The 25,456-nt window shown below is 35.8% G+C and overlaps 1 protein-coding gene across 7 annotated transcripts in view; it reads left to right on the top strand.

The window, feature by feature from the left end:
• The window catches only part of EYA2 (EYA transcriptional coactivator and phosphatase 2), a 127,540-nt gene that overhangs the window by 15,903 nt on the left and 86,181 nt on the right, over positions 1–25,456 (top strand). Inside the window, exon 2 of one of the 7 annotated variants that reach the window (XM_081322131.1) lies at positions 22,716–22,770. The exons of the other annotated variants lie outside the window; for them this stretch is intronic. The gene's annotated coding sequence lies outside the window, so the exon portion shown is untranslated. The remainder of the gene's footprint in view (positions 1–22,715; positions 22,771–25,456) is intronic. 7 annotated transcript variants of the gene reach the window in all.

Raw genomic sequence — 25,456 nt, 5'->3', positions numbered from 1 at the left:
TCTCTGGAATCACCTGTGTTCCCCCAAACTTCCCTTCTCTTCATGTTCTTTACTTGCCTACTTAACTACTTATTTATCTTTTAAATGGGAGAAAATATCTGTAGCTCAGGTTGTAGATGTTGTCTATCTGGAAATGCAAATTGCAGCCAGCCATTTAACCTTAGGATATATTGTCATCTTATACGAACTGACTATGATTAAGGACTAAGAAACAGATAGGTACAAATATTATCCAGCAAGCTTAGGACAGGATGGTGAATTTTTAGGTGAGATCAAAGGTAAACTAAATGACAGCTAAATGAATGGTTTTACACCTCTTTTTTGTTCTAAGGAGACAGTGTAATCACTGTCAATATTATTAATTAATGTTATTAGAAAAGAGCCCAGGGGCTTCTCTTTGCTGTCATAAAAAAGGCAGTAATTGTTCCAGAGTGTAGCCATCAATTTATACCTTTGGAGACTCTCGAGGGGTATGAACTAGATAACTGTGAGATGAAGTCAACAAATTAAAAATTAGTCAAAATGTAATATGTTGCCTGGCAAAATGCATTCCAGGTACAAATGAAACAAACTGATTGGTTTCTTCTCTGGATGATGTGCATTGAAGATACCAGGATTCTCTATATTGCCATTTAGTTTCTTCACTAGGTTCACTGCAATATTTCTTAAATTCATAGAGGAAATTTAATTTTGTAATATTGATTGAATAATCTCAGTTTAATATGTTTACTGTCACTATGATGTATTGGAGCATTGTTGTTGTTGTTTGCAACAAAACAACAAAACCTCTAGAAACATGTATCCATGAATTGAATTTTTGTCGTGTTTTCTTAGGGAATTCTGAATCTTATGTTTGATATCCACATTGTATGTGTTCACTGCAGAAATATCAATATTATTCAGGAATCACAGTGGTTACATACAATGAAACAACTTACAGGGAGCCAGTCTTAGGCTGAAATAATACTGAGACCAAACTGTTTTTAGATATAATTATAAATATTTTTATGGTAGAATTCTGGGAAGTTCTGTTTCTTATTGAGGGTGAAAGGGTTTAATGTTTCCCAATATTCTGTGTGTAATAAACTTGCACAGTAAACTTGCTTTTATGGAACCCATGATGCAAACTTTCCTTGTAGGGGACCAAATTTGGGTTGTGACTTATGTCATATCAGATAAATTATTACAAAATTTGTGTCATTTGCATGAAGTATTATATAAATCCCTACAGTGTCATACTCACTGCCTCAATAGACTTTCCTCCATAATAGTTTTCCCATTCCCCTGGTTACTCTGTTAAACGTTTTCCCTACACATCAATGATAAGAGTAGAGTTCAGTCTTATTCCATGGTATGCTTCAACAAAGAAAAGAATAAAAGAAAAAATACATCAAAGGAGTATTAACATGAAATAGACATTCAGAAATGATATGTTGTACCGGCATTCTGCTATGGAGATCTCTTTAAGGTCATTGAACACCTGTTTGTGTGTATGCTCTATTTAAATGTTAGGGAGCATCTGTTTGTTGTTCTATGTATTTGAGGTCTTACAGTACATAAAACATTTTCCCTTCTTTCTATGTGTTAACATATTCATAGTCTGAAAGAAGGCTTAATTTAACCTGATACTGTTTAGGCATTCGATACATTGAAGACTCTGTTTAACTTGAATGTTGGGTTTTGATGATGATCTCCATATTTTTTCTCATTGGCGTTGAAATAGGTGTTGAAAACATATTTCTTCTTCTTGTGCCATATACATTACGAAAGTTGGCGATCCTGGTTTTATCAGCAGCCACACATAAACATTTAGATGCACCATTTTGTCTACACCAATATCTTCTGTGGGTTAGGAATTGATGCCAATGTGCTTTGCAGAAAGCAAAATAAAAGAGTTTATGATGAGATCAGTGTTAACTCTTGAACAGGCATTCAGAATTTCTTAAGAAGGCTACAGTGGCAAGAATTTACCTTTAAGCAAACTACAAGATAAGGTCTGTGGCCTCCATATATATTCAGTCAGCTGAGAGGAGTATGGCTATATCTCCATGGACAACAAAATGGAAAAAGTCAATACATACAGTGTATTCATAAAAGAAAAATTGAGCCTTTTTTGTCTTGTCAAAAATATCCTGATAAGACGAGTATGCCTTTAAATGGAGGAATTATCAAAAGAGAGTTGCAAACTCTCTCTGGGAGAAATGTGGGAATATGCGCTGAGTAGAATATAATCTGGCTAGAAACCTGCAGAGAAAAATGAATTGAAAAGACATAAGTAAAAAAATAAATCCCTGTTCTATAATATTTATTCACAGTTAGGGTGGAAAGAGCCCTCTTTTTTCTGATGCTTGATCTATATTCTCCACAGTGGTTTTCTTTTTTATATGCACAATGGGAATTGCAGACTTTTTAATCAAGCTGCTGTAGAAAAATGTTGTCTTTATATTCACTGGGGAAGACGGTAATAAATTAAAACGGCTTCCATTAGTCTCCTTACTACTTAGCTCAGCCACTTAAAATTGCTTTGGACTCTGCCCTCATTTGACCTTTTCAACTTGGCTCAGATGTTACTCCTTTCCAAAACACAGCAGTACTATCAGAGTCCTCAGAACTTGCTTTTGTTTAACAAAGTCACAAATCAACATGGGGGAACAAGAGAGAGTAGTGGTGAGGAAATATAAAAACTGAGAGAATTTGGAGTTCAAAACGTTGATTACAACTTGATTGGCTGATTATAGCTGCAGATATTTCTGTCTGAAGCAATACATTAAATGTGGAAGTTGTGTGATATATGTATGTGTGTGAGTGTGTGTGTGTATGCATTTTTTTGTATTTATCATTGTATGCTTCATATCTTTAAATACCGGTAATATATAAAGCAGGTTGCAATCAGGTTAGAAGAAAAATATATAAATATAATATTTGAAGTATTACTAGGCAAAATGAGGACCCAGATTGTTGAGGGAAATTTGCTGAATCTGTAAACTGCTTAGAGAGGGCTATAAAGCACTACGAAGAAGGATATAAGTCTAAGTGCTATTGCTAGTACAAAAATGATGAAAAGACGTGCTATAAAATAATGTTTAAAATTATGCAAGCTCACAATTATTTGTCAGGGCAGATACGATCAAGCTAAAATTATCCTACCTTCAGACCCATTATATGAAGACCTAGTTCTCTGGAAAAAGCTCTTCTTTGGTACCTAATTTTTCTATCATAAAAAATACTACCAGTCTACAATACTTTTTAAAGAAGAAATTACAAAATACAGCTTTCCAACTTCCAGCTTCAAAGGAAGTGTGAAATAGTGATCCCCTGCAAAAACTAACTTCTGCTCAGTTACTGATTTCCACTAATACTAATAGTTCCTGCTAATCCTGCTCAGGATGAAGTCAAGTACTCTACTGCAAGTAGCTGTTGTAACTGTAGAAATGCTTCTGAACAACTACAAGTTGAGTTCATTTCAAAGAGGTTGGACTATACTCCTATGAGGAGGAATGGAGTTTGGAAAGAAAACACAGACTACATTGTTCACTATTTTCATTTTAAGGTGTTAAATATCTCTTGCACTCACTTTAAAATATGAGATGAAGGTAGCATGCCAAGCAGAGCCTTATAGATGTTCCAAGCCATATTCACTAGATAATGTAGGTATAGAAAGTTCAGGAACTTTCTACTATGGATGTCTGTTTGTTTAAATAGAATTATTTAAATGGCTTAAATGGTGCAATAACCAGAAGATGGCTGCTTCTAACAATTTTAGGAGGCCAAGTAAAATAGTTTGTAAATCTGAATTCTGATAAATGAGTTATCATAGCACAGATACATATTATTGGTGACAAGTATCCTTAATCCTCAATTTAACAACCACAATTGAGCCCAATATTCCCATCTCTAATCAGCCCCTTGCTGAGTTTTGCCCTATTTTATTACCTTTCTTGCCATGGTTATCAAATGTATCACTGCAGTTGTTAAGATACTAACATGGTTATTAAGTGAATTTGACTTCTCCATTGACTTTGCTTTCAGACGGTTGCAAAAGACGTTCACATGACCATGAGACACTGCAACCATCATCAATACATTCCATTTGCCAAGGGTCCAAATTTTGATCACATGACCATGGGGATGCTGCAATGGTCATAAGTGGGAAATATGAGCATAAGTCACTTTTCAGTGCCGTTGCGATTTCAAATAGTCACTGAACGAATGATCGTTAAGTCGAGGACCTGTATGGTAATTGACTTCTAGATTTTGCAATTACTTACAGTTTTGGGATTCCAAACATAGGATGTTTTTCTCTGCCACAACCCTTGGTTGCATTTGCGACCAGGAAACAAAACTTTTTCCCCAGTAATGTCAGTATTGCAATCTGGTAACATTTTTAATGAGAAGGACCATTATAGTTAAAAATTAGCATGCTAGAAGAAGTCTTTGGAGATGGAAGCACTGTACAAACTATTTTGTAGGTATCTGATGGTTCAGTGGTCAGCAGACAAAACTGAAAATGCAGTAGATCTCAAATTGCTGGTAGAAAACCAAAATACAGATAGTCTTTTACTTACAGCCGTTTGTTCAGTGACTGTTCATAATTACAATGGTGCTGAATGAAGGGACTTACTGGCTTGTGCCTGAAGTTATAGTCATTGCAGCATCCTGTGGTCACATGAAGAAACGTAAGGTACCTGGCAGCCTATCCACAGTTATGACAGAAGGGGCACTGCAATTCCCTCCACCCACCTTTATTCTTGCAATCTCAGCTGGCCTTGGCCAGCTAGGCAGCCCACCAGCAAAGCATCCCCCTTACTTTTGTGGTTTTTCTTCAGTTGCTGATAGGCATGTCCAGCCTATATGAAGTGACCTTCCTACCAAGGCCACCTTGTGCAAGTCTCCAAGTAGGCTCCATTATCACAATCCTTCAGAAACCTACTCCAAATTGCTTAATTAGGGGAGTGCAAGAACTGGTTGTTATCTGAAGTCTTGTGATTCTTTGGAAGTCTCTTTCTCTATTGGGACATTGAGAAATTCTGAAGCTATGTATAAAGCTTGATTTCTGTATTCCGTATTAGGAATCATTGCTGTGATGGTATGTACCATCAGTCTCATTCTTAAGTCAGATTCCTGCAAAACATTATTACCTATCAGAGACAGACTTGGTATGCTTAAAAGAAAAAAAAACTGTTAATGAGAACTTATAGAAAGGCTTTATCTGCCCCACCCCTCCACCTCAACCACATTTCTCTTACTTTTTGCTGAAGAAGAAATAACATCCCACAAGTTTATGTTGGCCAGTTTTTGTACTATATAGCCATTTAGAATTATTGTTTTCTGATTTCTTGGAATGACTGTATGAGGCATACATTTTGATATTAGAAAGGCTTTCAATCTGTTTTGATTGAAAAGGGAAAATACTTAGCTATTTCAGTAGAAATTTGAACATGCTAAAGATAAGAACATGCTTTCATTCAACTTATGAATCATATTTTTATGAGCTTCTAGATCATCTTTTATTAGGTGTTTGGGTAAATTGGTCATTTACTGAGGATTCTGTAGTCCACACTAGACAAGCCTTTAATGCCTTTGTGATTATGATGGATACACTCAGACATTTTATTTATTTATTTATTTATTTATTTATTTATTTATTTATTTATTTATTTATTTATTTATTTATTTTTGGGACTTATATGCCGCCCTATCTCCCGAAGGACTCATTTTGCAATATTTAAAATTATCCACTTTCTTTTCTGTGATTTTTGGACATTTTAAGGGGAGAAACCAAGCTTATGTTTCTCTTTGACATCACCAACAAACCAGGTAAACTGTTATATTTGTGCTTTCCACAGATCCATTTGCACGTGGTTTATTTGAACTTTTTTTAAAAAAAGAAACCCTGTTCCATCATGTGTAATGGTTGTAGTTGACTTGTTCCTGACATGGTGTTTGGTCTACTACTGAAACAGCGCGTCTGTTTGTTCCACTTTCCTGAAGTCACAATCTGCTCAATCTCATTTCTGACAGTGCCACAAATTCACGGCATATATTTTGGAAAACTCTGTTGCACCTACTGTAACCAAAGCTCCACCTGTTCTCTGCCACATAGCCGGATGGAGGAAACAGGAGGAAAAATGTCACTTTAGAGCAATAACTTCATTGGTATGTAAACTACCAACCAATTAGCCTGATCCTTCACCAGTGACTGGATTCATTTATAATATCTCAGTTATTATGCTTCTGCTCAGATATCACTATTTCACACCACCTACAGGTACCACCTGCTCCTACTGCCAAATCCTTCCTGACCTCCTCCATATTCTCCAGGAACTAAGCTTCTTAGCATCTTTTCAAAGGTTAGTAGGATTGTGCTAAGGACTCCTACAATCACTCTAGAGGACCTTCCCATTTTTGTTAGGACCATATTTGTTTTTTTACCAGATTTTTCCCTTAACTGATATGCTGAATGCCATGTTTAATTAAATCATTGCCTATAATTAAATCGATCTGAGTTTCCAGTTAGATTGAAAACACCAGCTTTTCCACTAGTTCTTCTTGACTACCCTCCCCCATATATTAGCATAGTGGTTTTCAACCTTGAGAATCGGTAGGCAGAATCCTTCAAATCCAAAAACATGAACCATCTTACTCTCCCTTGAATCTGCAGCCTGTTAAAAAGTGCTGTATTACAATAGTTTTGTTCTTATAGAAATGTCTAGTTTACTACTCTCTCAGCCAGCAGCCTCCAACCTTTCTGGATATGGCAGCAGTGGCAGGGGGGGGAGAGGATGGTTTTGTGTGCGTGCCTGCTACTTGCACTAATGGATCTTCGCATGCTCATGTGCTCGCCCGCTGCTTGGGCGGCCCAGTTCCCCACAGACCATGGACCAGATCCAGACCGTAGACCAGGGGTTGGGGACCCCTGCTTTAAGCGGTTTACAGAGTCAGCATTTTGCCTCCAACAATCTGGATCCTCATTTTACCAACCTCAAAAGGATGAAAGGCCGGTGTGGTTGGATACAACTTAAAATTCTGTGAAGATTAAAACAAAGCAATTTTCAGTACAGTACAGATGATTCCTTCTGCTGTTATCCAGCAAGCTCAGCTGTTGGACAACTGCCAGTAACTGAATTTAGAAAACTCCTTTGAAGGTGAAACTCATTAAAATTTTATAGAAAAAAAATAGGAATGGAGGAAAAAAGGAAAAGGTGGTAAAAGGAAACTTCAAGCCTAAGAATAGAGGGGAGAAAACAAATGATGCTGAAAACAAATGAACGCTAAAGCTGCTTTTGAATTGATTCCAGGTGACCTCATGGAAACAGGGAAGAGAAATAGTTGATTGCCCATTCGGTGTTATTGGAACTCTTCAATAAAAAATACAGAAACAACACAAATGATTTATGAATGCCTTTACAGTACAGCTTGAATTATGATTCAAACAATTCTATAAAAGCATTTAATTCAGTATGATTCATAATTCAAATAATAGTATTCATAAATATAAATTGTGTGTAATTGTTATTAATTAAATTGTATTATATATTATAGAAAGCCTTATAACAACTCAGTATCAATCCCATTTTATACAGGAAAAAAATCTGTATGTAGTCTTGCATACTAAGAAGCCATTCTGATACTCTCCAGATGTTTTGGACAATTTTCACAATCTTCTGCCTTTGGCAGTGCTGACTGAGGCTGATGGAAGTTGAATGTCTGAAAGTTATCAGGTTGCCTACCTCTGCTACTAGATATACCCTGCTGAATTCAGTAACCCATTCTGCTGAAAACACATAGGATTGGTATGGGTAGTTCAACAGTGTTATCATAAATCCTTCAATATACATTGATCTCTAAAAAGAAAGAATAGTGGCCATAGATACAGTATAATCAATGTCTTTTTTAAAAAAAATATTCTGCAGTATTAAATTGAATCTTTGCCTCCAATTGATTAGTTATAGATATCTATTTGATTGTTTCTGTTTCTAATTTTTCCATTGTGATGAAGGTTCTTTTAGTTGTTCATTGTTATTGTTGTTGTTGTATAACCAGGCGGGTTATAAGAACGGTTAAATAAATAAATGCTCCATACTGTAATATATTATCTCTACAGTCCTTCTAAAACTCTATATATTTCATTGGTAATATTATTCCTTTAGGAGGATTATGATGGATTAAGTTACTTTATTCAAGCTCACCTGGAAAGTGTATGAACTGAGGCAAACTAAGAGCATGTTTGCACTCATGCTCTTAGCCACTATATTTCCTAGTAGAATATAATAGAGAACTTGATATAGGAGCTCCTGAATTTCATTCAAAAATTTAATTTTATTGTTTGACATCCAGAATAAACAAAGAACCAAAGAATATTTCAGATGTTGTATACTGCTCTAGCTTTAAGGCATCCAGCATTCATTTTATGTTCTGGAAGAAGTTGGATAACTCTATATAAATTTCTCCATAAATCCACTGAACTGTGAGCCAACCACTTAATTTTTAATATCAGGCCCCCTACCTTCTCTCTCAGCAATATATTAGTCAGTGCCAGTGAATTCTACACCTAATGTTTCACCCAGCACTGGACAGATCTTGATAGAGCTGATTTGTCATGCTTCATAATGTATAATATTAATTTAAACAGAAATAGGACTCTTGTTTCTTTTTGGCTCAGGAAAGTTCTGCACTATTGTAGTACATTTTAAATTATATAGAATGGAAGTAAAGAAGAAATAAAGTATTGCAAAAAGAACAAGAAAGATAAAGATAATTTGGGTGAGTTGGGATGACCCAATAAATCAAAACTAGTTGATTTTTTTCCTAGAAAGTTGAGTTAACTCAACTGTGTGGTTACCCTGCATTGTGTTGGTGAACCCTCAAAGTTGAATAGCTAATTGAATACACCACAGTGTTGTGTGCTTGCATTAACAGAGGTGTTAATTCATAATGTAAATATAACACCAGTTTTATCATTTTAGATACATATTCAGAGGGCTATGATTACAGAAGTATTCAAAAACAGGGCAAAAGCGGCTTCCGGTTTGCGCGCACGGCACTTCCGGACGTGCAGGAACAGTCTGTTTCCTGCCGTCTGTTTCTTTCTTTTTTGGAGGACCCTGAAAAGGGTCAAAAATCACCCTGGAGGGGCGATTACCGAGAGAAGGACTTCCCTGTGATCGTGGAAAGGCGGCAGCCCTCCGCTGGAATCCAGGATCATCTCCTTGGGCCTGAAGAAGAAGAGACCGTCCATAAAGATGGCCGATCACTAAGCCGCTGCCTGCCAAAAGCCAAAATTACTACCTAGCACTAAGAAGCAATCTGGAGGACCAGGGTGAGCTTTTACCTTTCCTATTCCCTTAACCATCTTCTTGCGGGACTTTCCTGAAAATCTCCTTCCCCATTTTTTGAGAAAATGGCGAATATCTATTTTGGGAACAAATCTTAAAGCCTCAAAGCTACCAAAGAAATTCAATTAATTCAGCAAAGAATTTAAGCAATTTCATCTGTATTTACTAAAAAGCTTCTATTTGTTGCTTGGGATCCACTATCCTATCCTCTTTCTAAGCTGTAAATTAAAGAAAAAAATTGGACTAATCCTACAAAAGTTCTATATTAATTTGGAAAAGAAAAAGAAAAAAAAATCTTACATTGCATGTTATTGATGACATCTTGTGGCGAAACCTGGTACAGCAAGTAAATTTTCTTTTTCTGTTGTGAGAGCTGACTGAATAACAGAGCTGTCCTTGAAACAATGCTTAAAGATAAGTGTGGGAACACCTGGCACTGAATACAACTCTTCAGGAGGTGGAAAATCTGTGACTATTATTAAAACAGCCTCCATGGAAGATTTAACTGCAAACAACAATAAAATGGATGAATATATCCTACCACTTGATTATAATAAACTGATACTGGACACAATCTTGGCAATGACAGAGCAAATTAAAGCCAAACTTCAAGGAAAATCTGACAACTTAAAGCCACCAAATCAAATTCTGACTGTAAATGAGGAAAAGATTAGGCCCGGGATACTTGCAGGACCATCTGCTACCGGGAACGAATTCCCATCGCCCAGTACGCTCACACAGAGAAGGCCTCCTCAGGGTACCGTCGGCTAGACAATGTCAGCTGGCGAACCCCAGGGGAAGGGCCTTCTCTGTGGGAGCGCCAGTCCTATGGAATCAGCTCCCCCCTGAGCTTCGGATGGCCCAAGATCTCCAGTCCTTTCGCCGCGGCCTCAAAACACTCCTTTTCCACCTGGCTGACCTGGACTGACAGGCATTTTAATTATGTTTACAATTTTTAATTTATTTTTAATTTTTAATTTTAATTTATTGCACAGATGACTTTAATTTTAATTTTATCTTAATTTCTGTACTTATTATATGTTATTGTTGTTAGCCACCCTGAGTCCTTCGGGAGATAGGGCGGGATATAAGTCCCATTAATAAATAAATAAATAAATAAAATAAATAAAACCAAATAGAAGAAGTGGAAACTAACACTAAAATAGGAGATTTCAAAGAACAACTACAAAACTTACAAGCCAAAAAGCAACAGCATCTGAAGAAAACAACACCAAGAGTGAAGACACTAAAGGCCTTCAAATACACTATATTGAGAATTCAATTGATCAAATGACAACCATAATACCAGTTACTACTTTCTACCTAACCCAGATAGAATTGGAAGAACAAAAAGATTTGACTGATTTAATGACAATTATATCAACCACCAAAAACTGAATTATTAAAGCAAAAATACAATGGTTACAAAGGGGACATTTTCCTTGCAAAAGTGACATTTGGATACGCTCCTTGGATTCAAATAAGGGGTATAGGAAGAAAGGATACTACATTTGAGGATTTAAAGATGCCAAGAGGGAAGCATGATTGGCACAAAAGGAAGGCAAGAGTTAGATTTAAAAAACTGGACTTGTTTCTCTTGGGATTCCTAAAGATAGACTATAAAAATATCTTTCTATAGATTAACGGGAATCTCTAAAAAATATCACTGATTTTACATTTAGCTTTTAGATCTGTAAAGGAAAACAAAAGTAAGCTTTTAGAATATAACTCCGAACTATATTATAGAATTTGGAATGATATATCAAAAGATAGTATTTTAATAATTGATGTATGGTCAAGATGACTTATAGAATATTCAGTGGTTACTTTTGAACTATAATATAGAATCTAGAATTTTATATATAAAAGATAGTATTTTAATGTTGAACGGTTAAGGCAAAAAATATTTCTAATAACTGGTGATTTGTTAAGATGAAAACTAGACTTTAATGGTAAAACATAAAAATGTTTTGTAATGAACAATATAAGTTTTGTAGACAAAAGAATTATTTTTTATTGAAATAGGGAATTGTGGGTTACCCCAAATTAAGCTTTTTCCTATATACTATAGGCTATGCTAGAATATCTTATTGCAATTAGATAAAATTTAAAAACAGGATATTGATATGTATTACTGAAAATATATTTTAAATTTTGTTGATTGACTAGGTGATAACTAGAAGTGTACTAACTTGCTTATTTTGACTATGTAATCACTAAGGGAATTAGAGAGGGCATTTCTGTTGATGTAACCTGAACTATTTACAACTGATTATTTCTTATTTTAAATACCCAACCACCATATTGTTTCACAAGTACATGTCTATGTAAATATTAAAAAATCAATAAAACTTGTTTATAAAAAACAGGGCAAAAGCAAGGTTAGTAACATTCATTTGCATAATATATCTTGAATCTAAATTTACTTACGCTTAGAATATGATTAAAGGACCGTAGCTTAAGAGGACAAGGCTATTTCAATGTAGATGTTCTGCAGAGTTTGAAAGGAGCACTTGATTCTTGTATTCCTACAACATAGTGCATGAATTCTGCTCTGTTGCATATCTGACTCAGTTGATGTATTGTTAAAACTGCTGAAACTAATAGCAGAAGGGAGGACATGGCTGTTTCCCTTTTGGGGAAACTCGTTTTTCACCCATCTGTTCTTGAGAAACATGTCCAAAAAGGGTAAGCTTGCTTGACAGCTTTGTTGTTCCATCTCAGTAGCCCCGAAAGAAGGAAAAGATATAAAACTGACAAGTGTTTTGTCAATTTCTGTCATTATTTCCTGGTGTAATGAGGTAGCCTCTAGTTTATTTGATTAATTGATCAACACTCCCCATCACATATAAGTGACTCTGAGTGGCTTGCAAGTAAAAAAAATGTCCCATTTCCCAGTCTTCAAAAGGTTGTGTGAAGACGCACGCACTGTGCAAAGAAGGAGAGCAAAGGCAAGAGAAGAGTAGTTTCATATAGAGGCCAGTTTGAATTAAAAACTGGACAAGTTACACCTAAGTTTGGCATGATCCAGATTTATCATCATGATGTAGTCCAATCATTGATTGACAGTATCATTCCAGCCTGTGTGCTGGGTCAGTATGAGAAAAATTGGGAATACTGTAGCATGAACTAGTAACATGGCCCAAATACCCCAAACAACTAGCAATAAATTTTAAAGTAGGTTTTAATGAAAATGAAATATTATCTTCAATTACATGGAGCATTGTCCTGGGAGTGAGACTTACATTACAGTTTACTCTTTTGAGAGTCCAGTAATATTACCCTAATTGGAAGCTGCACCATATATGAATGAATTCCACATGTGTGGCAGAACATTTCCAATGCTTGAAATGGGTCATTGATTCTTACTTGAGTCCTGTGCCAGCAAACAAGCAATATAAGCTGTGATTCTCTTAACCTCAGGAATTTTTGATAGCTATAGTTACCTGATTCCATTTTAGCTCTGAAGCTAAGTGCTGAAAACTTTTCTTCATCTCCACTGAAATGCTTGCTTTTTTAGTTCAGATTTATGTAGAAAGCAAGCCAGGAAACATTTCTTTTATTATTCATTTGAAGCACCATCTCTCGTTGTCTTGCAAAAGAGGACATACCTTACAAAAATGGAATTATGTCAAGCACAGGTGTATTTTAAAAACAAAGAGCTTTTTATTTCCTTCTATGCCGTCATAGTCAGTTAATTAAAACTTGTTATAACAAATTGACTTTGTTTTTTTAAATTTAAATAAGCCCTACTTTTCAGAAATCTTTCTGTGCCAAGAAATAAAAAAAGCATTTTATGTCCCACAGAATCCAGTACTGAGGACATGCAGTTGACTCAGACTTGACTAAAGAGTAGAAATGAATTATTTCCAAACATGGAACAGACTTCTCCCCAAAGGAGAATCTGTCACTCTTCATGTGGTGCTATCTTCAGGCAATGGAAACAGCCTGAAATTCCATTGCAACCATAAATATGTTCAATTGGCAGTTCAACAGCAAGCATACCAACTAAGTGTTCCGTTTAGCAGAACTTTAAAAGAAATCCACAGAAAGAAAATCCTGTAAGGACAAAACTATTAATAGAAGGCAATGAGTAATCAGGAGACGCAGGAGTTTGCGGTCCCTGCTGCAGTGGACTCCTACAGGCTTTTCACATTAAGGTTTGATGGATGATTGCATATAGTTCAGACACTCAAGCTGAATAAATATAAGATAGTGGCTTTGAGCATAATGTCAGAGGCATCTTTTCATACTTATTCAGTTGCTACCTATTTCAGTAAACCTTACTTCATTAATTGTCCTTCCATTTGTGCAAAACTCCCAAATAAAATGGATGTGTTAACCTGATTGACTTGACAGACTTTATATTTTATGATCTATTAAAATTCTCCTTTTTCTAAAAGGAGAAAATTGTGGTCCCATTCTCTCTAGTGACATCAATGCCACATCTAAATATTTCTGAGTTCCTTTCCTTCCAACCTCCCCCAAAAAGTTTTGAAAAGATCCAGACTGCAAAATTGACCGTACCTATTGTAGAGCCCTGTTGCCTATGGAATCTAGAATCAGATTACAATGAAAATAAAGTTAAATTGATTTTGATCATATTAAGGAAATTTGATTAGTCAGTGCTTTTATAACCGATAAGTATCATTTTTTTTATTATGTGCCATCTAATCAGTTTCAGCATTTAAAACCAAATAGATAAATGCTCGCCATGATGATGATCCTTCAGGTCTTTCAGTTATATACCCATCATCGCTGTAATTGAATCCATCACCTTGATTCTGGTCTTCCTCTTATTCTTTCATTCATCTTTTCCAGCATTATAGTTTTCTCAAGGGAGTTGATTCTTTGCATAATGTGTTCAAATTAGGATAAACTTCAACATCTTCATTGTCAAAACTTTTAACCAAGACTAACATATCTAGCCTGCAAAACTCAGGACAACTGCTAGATAGTAGGGAAGGGACATAAAGTCCTTATCTGACAGTTCTGTTTAAAGTTCTGTTTTTTTTCCTCTGTAAGGATTTGGCTTAATGAGTGCTTTTTAGGCATGATGTCATTTTTTTTAAATTTAAGAACTATATTACTGAAAAGTAAATTCTCACCACTGCTGCCCCTAATTTTATAGATAACAAGCATGCAAAAGTCAAGTAGAAACTTTTACTGTATGCATTCCACTGAGATAGATAGAATCTCTGCAGAAACAACAATTTAACATTTTCAGTCATTTTGGTAAAGTCTTGGCATAAAACACTTCTATTAAATTGTGCTCCAAAGTATAAAAAACAAGTTGCAAAAATTTGCTAACTCAGTACAAATTGTTAATAGTTTTAATGTTTTATGGTTTCTGAAATTTTAAAATTTACATAGTAATGGGAGAAACATCAGACCACACCTATTGGTAGTGTTTACAAATTCATTTCAGAAAAAAATGCTCATTTTCAGATATAACGTCAAGCATGCAGCTGCTTACATGATTCATAAAGGAAAATCTGGCTGTGCCTAACTCGTGTGCCCCATTTTCCCCTTTCCCATATATTTTTTTAAAAAAAATTTTTAAAGGCACAGAAACTCATTTCACTTGCAACAACAGGCTTGATATTTGTTTTTAAGTTGTGCAGTACTGGCTGAATGCTAGTCAAATCTGGATGGGGAAGGAATTGACTTTGACTTAACCCTGGCAAGACAAAGTGGCTTTGGGTTTTTGCCCCCCTTCCCCAGTCCAGATGATATTTCATCTTTGATTCTGGATCCAATATGTATCTTTGAAGGAGCAGGTAGAAACCATGCCTTAGCCCCCTCTCATTTGGATTACTGCAATGCACTTTACATGGGACTGCCCTTGAAGACCATTTGGAAGTTACAGCTGGTCCAAATGTGGCAGTATGCATACTGTTGGATGCTCTTAGGTTTACCCATGTAAAACCTCTTTGGCATAAGCTGCACTCTTTCAGTTTCCTTCCAAGTGCAATTCAAGATGCTGGTTATTATCCTTACACCTGTGACACAAGGCCAGGTTATCTGTCAGGCTGACTTTTCTTAAAGATATCTCCTGCCCTACCTGATTAGATAGGATAAGTCTGCTTCTAGTCTCTTCCCTTAAACATTGCCATCTTGTGGGATCTAGGAAGATGCCTTTTCCATGGCAGTCCCTGCCCTATGTTACACTCTTACCCCAGATGTTTGGCAGGCCTCAACTCTCCTAGCCTTCCGAAAAGCTTTGAAAACCTGACTTGTCCCTCAAACGCTGGGATAGGATGAGATGACTCCACATTGCAAGTTTAACTTGGGGCCAGGTTTTTGTTCCTTGTTTTTAATATTTATGGCTTTAATAGATTTAATATGGTTTTATGCTATTTTATTACCAATACTGTTTTAATTCTTGATCGGGAGCCACCCAGAGTTTGCTATAAGAAGGGCAGCTATATAAATGTTTTCAATAAATAAGCAAATATGCATTAGGTATACTAACTCTGTTTACATATTTCAGGAAGTTATGGGGAGCTTGAACTGCTTGTTGTGTTTATGATTCATATCAAACTTGAGTTTACCATTCTGAAATGGCCTCATTCATTGTTTGAACGTACAATTTTGGTTATTCTTCCACTGTGAGTTCCCAGAATCTCTTGTTTGGCTGCTAAAGTGCCTCACTTTTTCACATGAAGATTTCAGACCTACAATTTAGGGTATGAATTAAATCAGCAGTGAGTGTTATAAAGTCTGTGGGTTAATTCCAGTCTGTTGAGGCTTTTTTGCCCAACCACATACTCCTGTGAGATCTCTATACAGTGCTGCCTATTTAGAGGAGAAAAGCCTGAGAACATGGAAGAATGCCACAATTGGGTCATGTTGTTGTCTCATCTAGTTCAGTGTTGTCTATGCTGGCCTCTAACACATTTGAAAGACATTAGTGTGGAGAAAGCGGGTTTATGCAGAGAGGCATTGAAATCTCTCCAGAGTTTCAAGTAAGAATTTTCCCCCTAATAAGGAAATCTGGGGTCTTTTACAAGTAAATCTGGCTTTCTGCTTCTAATGTATTCCTTCCTGTTAATACCTTAGGTTGGTCAGAATAATTCATTTCAAAACACATATAGCCCCTTTTTATGTTTCTATAAAAGTTTCATGTTGCTTTGTCAGACAATGTAATATCAAAACCAAGCCCCAATAGTGATATATACAAGAACAACAAAATGAAAATATAATAGCTGCCTTAAGAAGACTAAGTTAACAATCAAACTGTAGCCACTCTCATGGGTTATTGCAGTAGAATTAAGAAGATTTGATTATTCTTAAAATGTATCTAGCACCTTTAGGGAGTATGTTTTGCAAGAAAAAACTTGTTGTCCATAATGCTCAAGAAGGCATCTGAAGACATAGGTATTTGAAATGGAATTCCAGTTAACTTACATGGAAGGGGTGCATTATACTGATGAGGCTCTCCCAAAATTATCAGAGATGATGGTTCAGTGATCTTGCAACCATCTATTTAACTATACTAGTTTTTTCCTGGCCAGATTTTAAACTGCAGCTCTTGAAATTCAAATCCACAATAACTTGAAGTGAGTCATCTGAAGAACTGAGTCTCATTGCTCATAACTAGACCTTTCTTCCCTTTGGGAGAATAAATAAACAAATAAATAAATAATCTGAAAATGTTCCATTCCAGTGTTTTGCTTTTTAATTCTTGTCCCATAGGAAACAGCCCAGTCTATTAAGTTATTTGTTGTTTTCCACTTTTGTTTTTTCTGGTACTTTCACACAACTGATCGCACTCCTTACTACAACTATCCTTGAGATACCAAGAACTGCAGCACTCCTTTGACCTAGTTCAAAGGGAATCACAACAATTACCATTCTGCCAGCACTTTTTGCTCCTTACTCTGTGTTTCCTGGGTAATTTCAGAAAAACAAAAACTGGTTGTTGTAAGCTTATAATGGTCTCTAGATCAATATCCTTGAGAGATAGGAGGAAAAAGAACAGAGCAGCCATGAAGCCAATTGAAAGCTACTGTCTCCAAAGATTCAGCTTCAAAACTGATCATGATTTTTTAAAATAATTTTTCCCAAACTGACACTGATCAGGAAGCTAATCAGCTCAGCTACTCAACAAAAATAACAGCATGAAAATATAGTACCATAATCCTGATCTAAGGACAGGGACATATGGAAGAACCTTAAGGAATCTTTGATTGTTGACTTTGGAAGTAAATGCTTCAAAGGCACCTGGAAGGTGACTACATTAGGAAAGGATGCAGTATAATCTATTCTATTACCAGAAATATTCCTTAGATTTCCTGAGGTGGTGGAACCTCCAACTAGACAGGAAGGAGGTGTTAAGAGAGAGACAAGCTTAGAACCCTTGCACTGCAGAAAGTGGAACAGGCTTGACCTCCCCCAGAATCCCTGAAACCTTATCTGACCTTTCCCAAAGAGAACACTATCAGTCTGGTAAGATTCTTGTAACATAGGTGACCAGCAGTAAAGCTTCTGTCTGAGACTATTCATAAGTGGTTCTGGTTGCTTGTGCCTCCCTACTTCTAAGAGGTTTTATTTTCTTCCTTTGGTTGTGTATTAATTCAAAGTAGAGTTTAATACGTTTATTAAAAAAATAAATCCAGAATATAAGAGATGCCTGTATTAAATTGTGTTTCTCTATTCAGGAGTAGCAGGAACTTTGTTTAATACGTTTATTAAAAAAATAAATCCAGAATATAAGAGATGCCTGTATTAAATTGTGTTTCTCTATTCAGGAGTAGCAGGAACTTTGTATGCTGGTCACAAACAAGTTCAAGTAATACTTCAAAAACGTTTCGCTGTGCAGTTGTTCAGTTACTTCTATGAAGTAACACGGGTGGTTTGCTGGAGCCTCAGACTGCTTCATTAGCCCCCCCCAACCTTTTCTGATATAATCTCTGAATTATTGCCAAATCTATAAACGTTGCCTAAGCCCTGATAAATACCATATTTCTTAAACCTGAAAACTTCATTATAATTAGTAAAAAAAAATATATTTGTGGCACTATTGAAAGATCCAGCAATTTCTTCCTTCCTGGAGGATAAAGATCTTTCAAAGTAAGATCCAGTGAGATCATATTTTTTTTCAAAGCACTTTGCTCACCTTCACTTCCACTTTCCGTGGAATTAATTCACCATATTGGTACCCCAGCACAGTGGGATTTCACTCTTCTAAAATTCAATTTCAGTCCAATTTTCACCTTTTCCACCCTGTTTAAGGATTAGTTACAATGTACTAAGCCAGATTCCAAAGCCAACTCTCCTTCCCAACCCACCAAGTTTTTCTGATTACAGAAGTGCTGGTTCAAGAGAATATGGGGAAGGTGGAAGGGTAGAGTTTATTTCCTTTTTGTTGATTTAAGGTGGGGTTTTTTTACATTTTATTCATCAGTGTATAAATTACATACATGAAAATGGTAAACACAGCAACAGCCAAAGCCATGCAGCAATAAAATAATACATAATACAGTCTAATAAAGCATACAATTACACCTGCAAATGCAATTAATTACAATACAGTTATGATTGTATTCTAGAGCTCCATAACTCTTAAATCTCGAAGAGCTTCTGGAACAGCCAAGTTTTTACAAGCTTCCAGAAGCCAGAACAGTCAAGGGACAACCTGTTTCAGAGGAAGGGAGCCCCATGGAGAATACCTGCTTAAGGATCATTCCTGTGATCCCTTTCAATAGGTGAGGATCCTCAACAGGCATTAAGTATGTCCTTGGATTTGGCATGCAGAATCTGTGCACAAAATACTTTGAAGATACCCAGGATCTGAGCCAAGTAAGGTTTATAGGTGGTAGCACTTTGAGTTGCCTATGAAAATCTATCAGTAGCAAGGGCAGCTCCTGCAGCACTGGGTTTACATGGCAGTATGAAGCCTGGCCAATGAGCATTTTGACCACTTTGCATTAGTTATCAATGCCTACCTGTGCAGGTACATGTTTTCACCTTGCTTATCTAGCAGAAGAATTACTTGCTGAGGTAGGGTAGGAATTATCATTGCACCAATAAGATCTTAGTTTTGCTAGAATCCATTCCCTGACCTGAATAAAGCCCAGAGAGACATAGCACAGAAATTGAATGACTGAGCAGATTAATAATCTCTAAAAGCATTTGCTTTTTAAATCCTTACTGTCAGAAGTGACTGATATTTATAATTATTCTTAAAGGGCTATGCTTCATTTATGACACAGTGAATTGTTTCAAAGATAACGTTGTATCACAGTGCTGAGTGTTCTTACAATGAGCCGTAGAGAATTAGAGGTTTGCTTGCATTTCCTCCCTACTCTTGAATGATTGCTTCTATTTTTATCCTAACCATTGCTTCTTATCCAAAAGAAAAATAATTCTAGTTGCTCAGAGCATTCAGGCCCTTTTAGATGTTTATTGGTTGCAATGGCTGGGTGGAAATGAGGACAGGTGTTTGGAAGCAGTAGGAATAAAAGCCTTGTTTCCATGGTCAGACTATAAAAGTGAACTGTCAAGGCTGGTAAGAAGGTGGAGAAGGGGAATCTGAAGTCATCCTCTCCTGTTTTGCATCCTCGGGAGGAATCCTGTGCACAAACAATGATGTCACCACCTCTCACAAATGATGATGCAGTTAGCTCTGCATCATGCCACTAACTAGGGCAACCCTAACCCTTCATCATTTTATGTCATCTTCCTATCCTCACTTCCCCTTGTTCTTTGTGGACTGGGCACAGCTGCCAAAGAAACATGAGGTGCCAAGCTGTGAATAATGTTTTAATTATGGTGAAATAATTTGAAACCTGATCAACAAAGCTGCCCTTTTCCTATTACCCATATTTAAGAATAAGCATGTAATACTCAAACCTGAAGCCAGTTGAAAGATTCCTGGAACAGCTTCTCCCCCAAAGATAAGGATGGCGCCTTCTCTCCTCGGGTTCCGGAAAGCTTTGAAAATCTGGCTTTGATTCCAGGTCTGGCATTGATGTTTATGATTTTTTTAAGGCCTCTGTTTTGTTTTGTTTTGTTTGTTTTGTTGATTTTGTTGTTTATTGGATCATTTTAATCTGGGCTGTCTGTCTGATTTAATGCTTGTAACTGTTTTCATTTCTTTTTTTTCCTAATTTTGAACACCACCCACAGTCCCAGAGTTGGGTGGCTAAAAAATTTAACTAAATAAAATAATCCCAGTGATCACTCTCTTAAGGGGAAGAGTGAAGGAGAATACATACATTCAGAACTATCTGCATCTTGTTCTTTTAACAGTAAACTAAACTAAGACTATGGTTTTAACAGCATTTCCAAGCAATTCCAAAATTTATAAAAATTTGGTATGATGTATACCACAGGTGGTTGGAAATATACCTTAAGTTAGTGGAGATAGATAGATTGTAACCACTAATGGTATACTGGTTCCAGTTAATGATATATGGAAGAACAAGGGCAGACTTATAATGAAATAAGATTTGTCTTAACATAAGCTGAAATCAGGGGTGAGCAACATTTCTTTGCCTTAGGCACTGTAATGTTTCCTCTCAACCAGCTGGCCAGAGGCCTTTCAGTGATGTGGTAACAACACCAGGAGTTGTGGAGGTCAGACATTTTTGTCTCATTTTGAATGTGTTTGGGGATTTTAAGGATAAGAATAGGAGTTATTCACCTCCCAAAAAAACATGTGAACCAGAAAATACATCTTCTGTAATTTGAGAACCAATAATAATTATAATAATCTCTTTTCTTTAAGACTAAAAGTTCCACATCTACATCTTTGGATGTCATTAAAAGCTAATCATTTATCTAATAAGGAGTAAGTTTAATATTTATTATTAAATTTGTTTGCCACCCATCTGCCTGTGAGGCAACTCTGGCTCAAAACATTAATAGCAATAAAACCATGTATGTATGTATGTATGTATGTATGTATGTATGTATGTACTGTATAAAATCAAGATAAAAATGCAGTTAATATGTTACTTCATGAAAGTTAGTGAAAAAGGCTGAACTTGAAAAAAACAACTTTGCTTTATAAAGAAGTGTCTTCCTTGTTGCCCCACAGAAATAAATGGCAATTGAGTTCTTTTGCCCATTTGTAAGAATAAGTGGTAATGAAAAAGGAGGGAACAGGTACCACAATACATGTGAACATCTCTGTTTCAGTTGCCAGGACCTTGCTTTGCCCAACTTAGCTGATGTGGTATAAAAGGCAAGGAAAACACATCAACTTTATTTTCAAAATGACTCTGGCCCCCACTTATGAAGTGTTTTATTTTATTTATTATCACAGAAAAAAGTGTAACCTGGAATGATAGGCAACATCCTGAAAATGTAAGGGTGATGGTGAGAATCATTTGCATCAGATAGTCTTCTGATTAATTAATGTTTTCTGATTATATACACTGTGATTGTCGTTTTGTGACAGTGCAGTATTCCCTGGCTGGGTCCTTGTTGCAAATAAGCTAGACCAGTGTTTCTTAAACTTCTTTCTCTCACAAACTCTCCCCACTTTTAAAAATTATGTACCCCAAAAGCTTCTGGTTCTATGGGTTCTATTCATCAATACTTTACTCTATAAAAAAATAAAAAATTCATTCACTTGCTGCTGCCACTTCTCATGATTGTTTGGTTGTATTTTAATATTGTAGTATTTTTCACTATTGGCTGACATATAATTTTGATTTTGCATACCCCTAAGACAGTCTTCAGGGGCACGCACCACACTTTGAAAAACCCTGATCTAGAGGTTGGTTAGCAGAGACACCCCAAAAAATGGACTTTTCACCTGTATTCCATGTCCCCATCCCACCCAATGTTATTGTCACATATTTAGGTTCTGTTTAATAGACTCACCTTTCCTACTCCCCAAACATAATTTTCTTTGTTAATTTTATTTTTAGATGATGCATGACATATAGTGCCTAATGTCCCAAAGGTGCTTTTTCGAGAGGCACCTGGACTTTTTGCTTCTTATTCAAGAAGCTTCTTCAGAACTGGTTTGGATAAGAAGCGAAATGTCTTCAAAGAAAAACAAAGTCCAGGTGCCTCTTGAAAAAGCACCTTTGGGACATCCATGACCTGGATGACTGAGAATCTCCAGAGACATAACGCTTCAAGTTTTCAGCCAGTTTCATTCTAGCTCATTGTTTAAAATATACACAAAGTAGCTTAGATACATCCAGCATGGAATATCTATTTGAATTTTTATACTAGTGCTTATTGAGGATAATGTCAAGGTTTTATTTTCTAATCTTGTTCTTTCACTCCTCTCATTTCTTTTACACATTAATTTAATCTGGAGAAATTCATTGAAATGAATCCTGCGGCATTCTTGAGGAATTCTGAAAAAGTGCTGAGACTGTTTTTCCAACTTTCTGCTCCTTCTTCCTGTTGTAGGATCTGTTGCTGACCCTGAGTACTGAATATGGCATTAACAATGGAGTTCTCAAAGGTTAAAAAAACCACCTGATTTGGTCATATAAATAATAGACAGTTAATGCTCATGGTCTCAGGGGAAACAGCTTGGGGAGAAAAATATTTTGCAATTAGATATATATTTCGTTCTTGTAAAGGGAGCCTATTTCCAGCTTTGGCATGGTTTTGCTTTTTTAAAAAAACCACCATAAAGGAATAGCTTCTAAAAACCTATCTGAGGAATAAGTCAAACTTTACATGATAGATGTTTACATGGCACCTACATACACAAATAGGGACAGTTCACTGCTCAGTGTGAGATCCAAAATTCGGTAACTTTCTCCAAATTAGGATGAGAAGGACTTCTATGTGAAATGCTGAAGAACTGCCAGCAGCCACTGTCTACAGTTGCCTTACCATATCTGAAATATAGGAAAGGAAGGAAGTTAACAAAATGATCTGGACCTAGATTCCCAAACTGTTCATTTGCAGCTACTTCTGTTTGTATATTTAGGGCAACCGATTTTGGGGGGTTATCTGAGGTTAGCTGTCCCCACCCAACCTTCAAGTCAAGCTCAGCTGCTAATGAGACATCTATGTAGTCTACTTGGCAGTGTTATGAGTTGTTTACCTTTGGGGGAAAACATTCTTTCAGCTTTGTAGTCTGGCCTAAAACTCAGCTGTTCTTTGGAAATCTCCCATCAAATGTCTATTCAGGCTTGGCCCTTAAACTACCAAGGTCTCATCCGCCGTATTCAAGATTTCAGTGATTTTATGTGCATTTCTATAGCCATCTGTGATAAAATATCCTGGTATATGTATTTAAAAATTATTTGCATATAATTGTTTTCATTTTCATCCAAAGAAGTCAAGGTAGAATGAATGTTTTCTATGTTTCCCTATTATTTGATCCTCATAGTGAGGCTAGATTAAGCTGAAGAAATGTCAACTGGCATGTTTCATGGCTGAAACAGGACTTTCCATGATAAATACTAATTAAAATTAAAATTATGCAAGCCTGATGGTTAAAATAAAGGAAATGTACTATATGCAATGATCTTTGTATAATGTTGCTTCCTTGACTTCAAAGCATATGTATCATTCATTTATCTCTGTCCAGAAAAAAAAGTCTTTGAATATCTCACATTAAAGTGAGAAATTGAAGGGATATTTCCTGTAAAACTTTCCATTGAAGAATCCATCATAGACTATTTAAAATTCTATTATAATTTACTTTTCATACCATGATAAAGATAGTTAAAGCCTTAAAAATTTAAGCACTCCAATCTGTATTCTTGTAAGAACTCCATAATTCCAGCATCCCAGTTAAGTGGTCAGTAGTTAAAACCTCTAATGTGAGAGAGGGCATTATATTCAGAGTCCAATTCATGGTCACAGTATTCCTGTCAAATCAAAACATATTATTGATTTGGTAATTTGATCCTGTTAGTTTGGGTCTTGGAATCAGAAAACAAATCTACTCCATCAACTATGATAGACATTCAGATATTTAGAGATGTTTATAATAAATATGCACTTCTTATATCTTCTCAATTGTCTCTTCCCTAGATTAGATTCTTTCAGTTCCTTTAGGTTTTCCTTGTTTTCTGTGGATTTCTTGTTATAATTGTTGCGGATCTTTGGATATATACAAGTTCAATTCTACCTTTCTTAAATTAGAATAACCAAAACTGCATAGATTAGTTTTTTTAAGATTTCATCAGGGTCAAATAAAGACATACCTGAGATCTTATGTTCTGGATACAATCCTCTGCCTTAATGTTTACAAAGAAATTTTTGGTAACTTCAAAATTTAGGGCCCTTCTTTGTCAGTCCCTAAATAAACTGCCACCTGAAATTAGAATTTGAAGTTGGTTTCCTAGTTTCCATTAGTTAGACGAGTATAGAGATAGCATCTAGGTTTGGGCATTAGTTTATTAGTTTAGTTAAATGCCACGTCTTCCTCATGGTGAGCATTATATCATCAATAAAAAAATGTTGAAGATTGCATAAGCCAGATGTTATTAATGCAGTATTCATAGATACCAAGGCATGTATACATTAAATGTAATGTAAAGCCAGATGACCCTAACTTTAACATTGTTTGTTTGTTTATTGCATAATACATCCCTATTCTGGAAGATTCTAGTCAATGTATAGCAATATGCAAAGTAAACATATATACTTATACCACTCAGAAATCAAATACAAATATGAATGTTTCTACTCAGGACCATTAGTTAATTATTTTTAAAACAATTTAATATTTTAATTTTAAAATTAATTTTAATTAGTTTTTAATTAGTCAGACTCTTGCAAAATCCCTTGAGATTTTTTCATCTGAAATTTTGTGAGATTTTAGAGCTTGAAAAAATATTTTACTTATATTTTGGTACTGTGCCACAAACTATTAATAAAAATAAAATGATAGGCTGATACCATTATATACTCAAGGTAGCATAGATGGGATCACATCTCATTCTCACAAACAAGAACCTTGAAAGCTAGATTGAATAGAGAAACAAATTGTTAGATTTGTTCCTGTTGATGTACTTTTCACAAATAAGTATTTCCATTCTAGAAATACTGGAAATTCTTCTGAATATGACCAGGAATTGATGGAGCCTAGAATTGTATAAACCTTTTTAACTGACGTATTATACTGCTGACTCATGTTCAGTTTGTTGTGGTCTGTTGCTATTTACTTGTAAGAATTATTCTGA

The sequence above is a fragment of the Vipera berus genome (assembly GCF_964194415.1).
Source record: "Vipera berus genome assembly, chromosome: 3".
NCBI classification, from domain to species: Eukaryota; Metazoa; Chordata; class Lepidosauria; order Squamata; family Viperidae; genus Vipera; species Vipera berus.
Note: the sequence above shows the minus strand (reverse complement) of the source record. Positions and strands in the feature narration are given on the sequence as shown.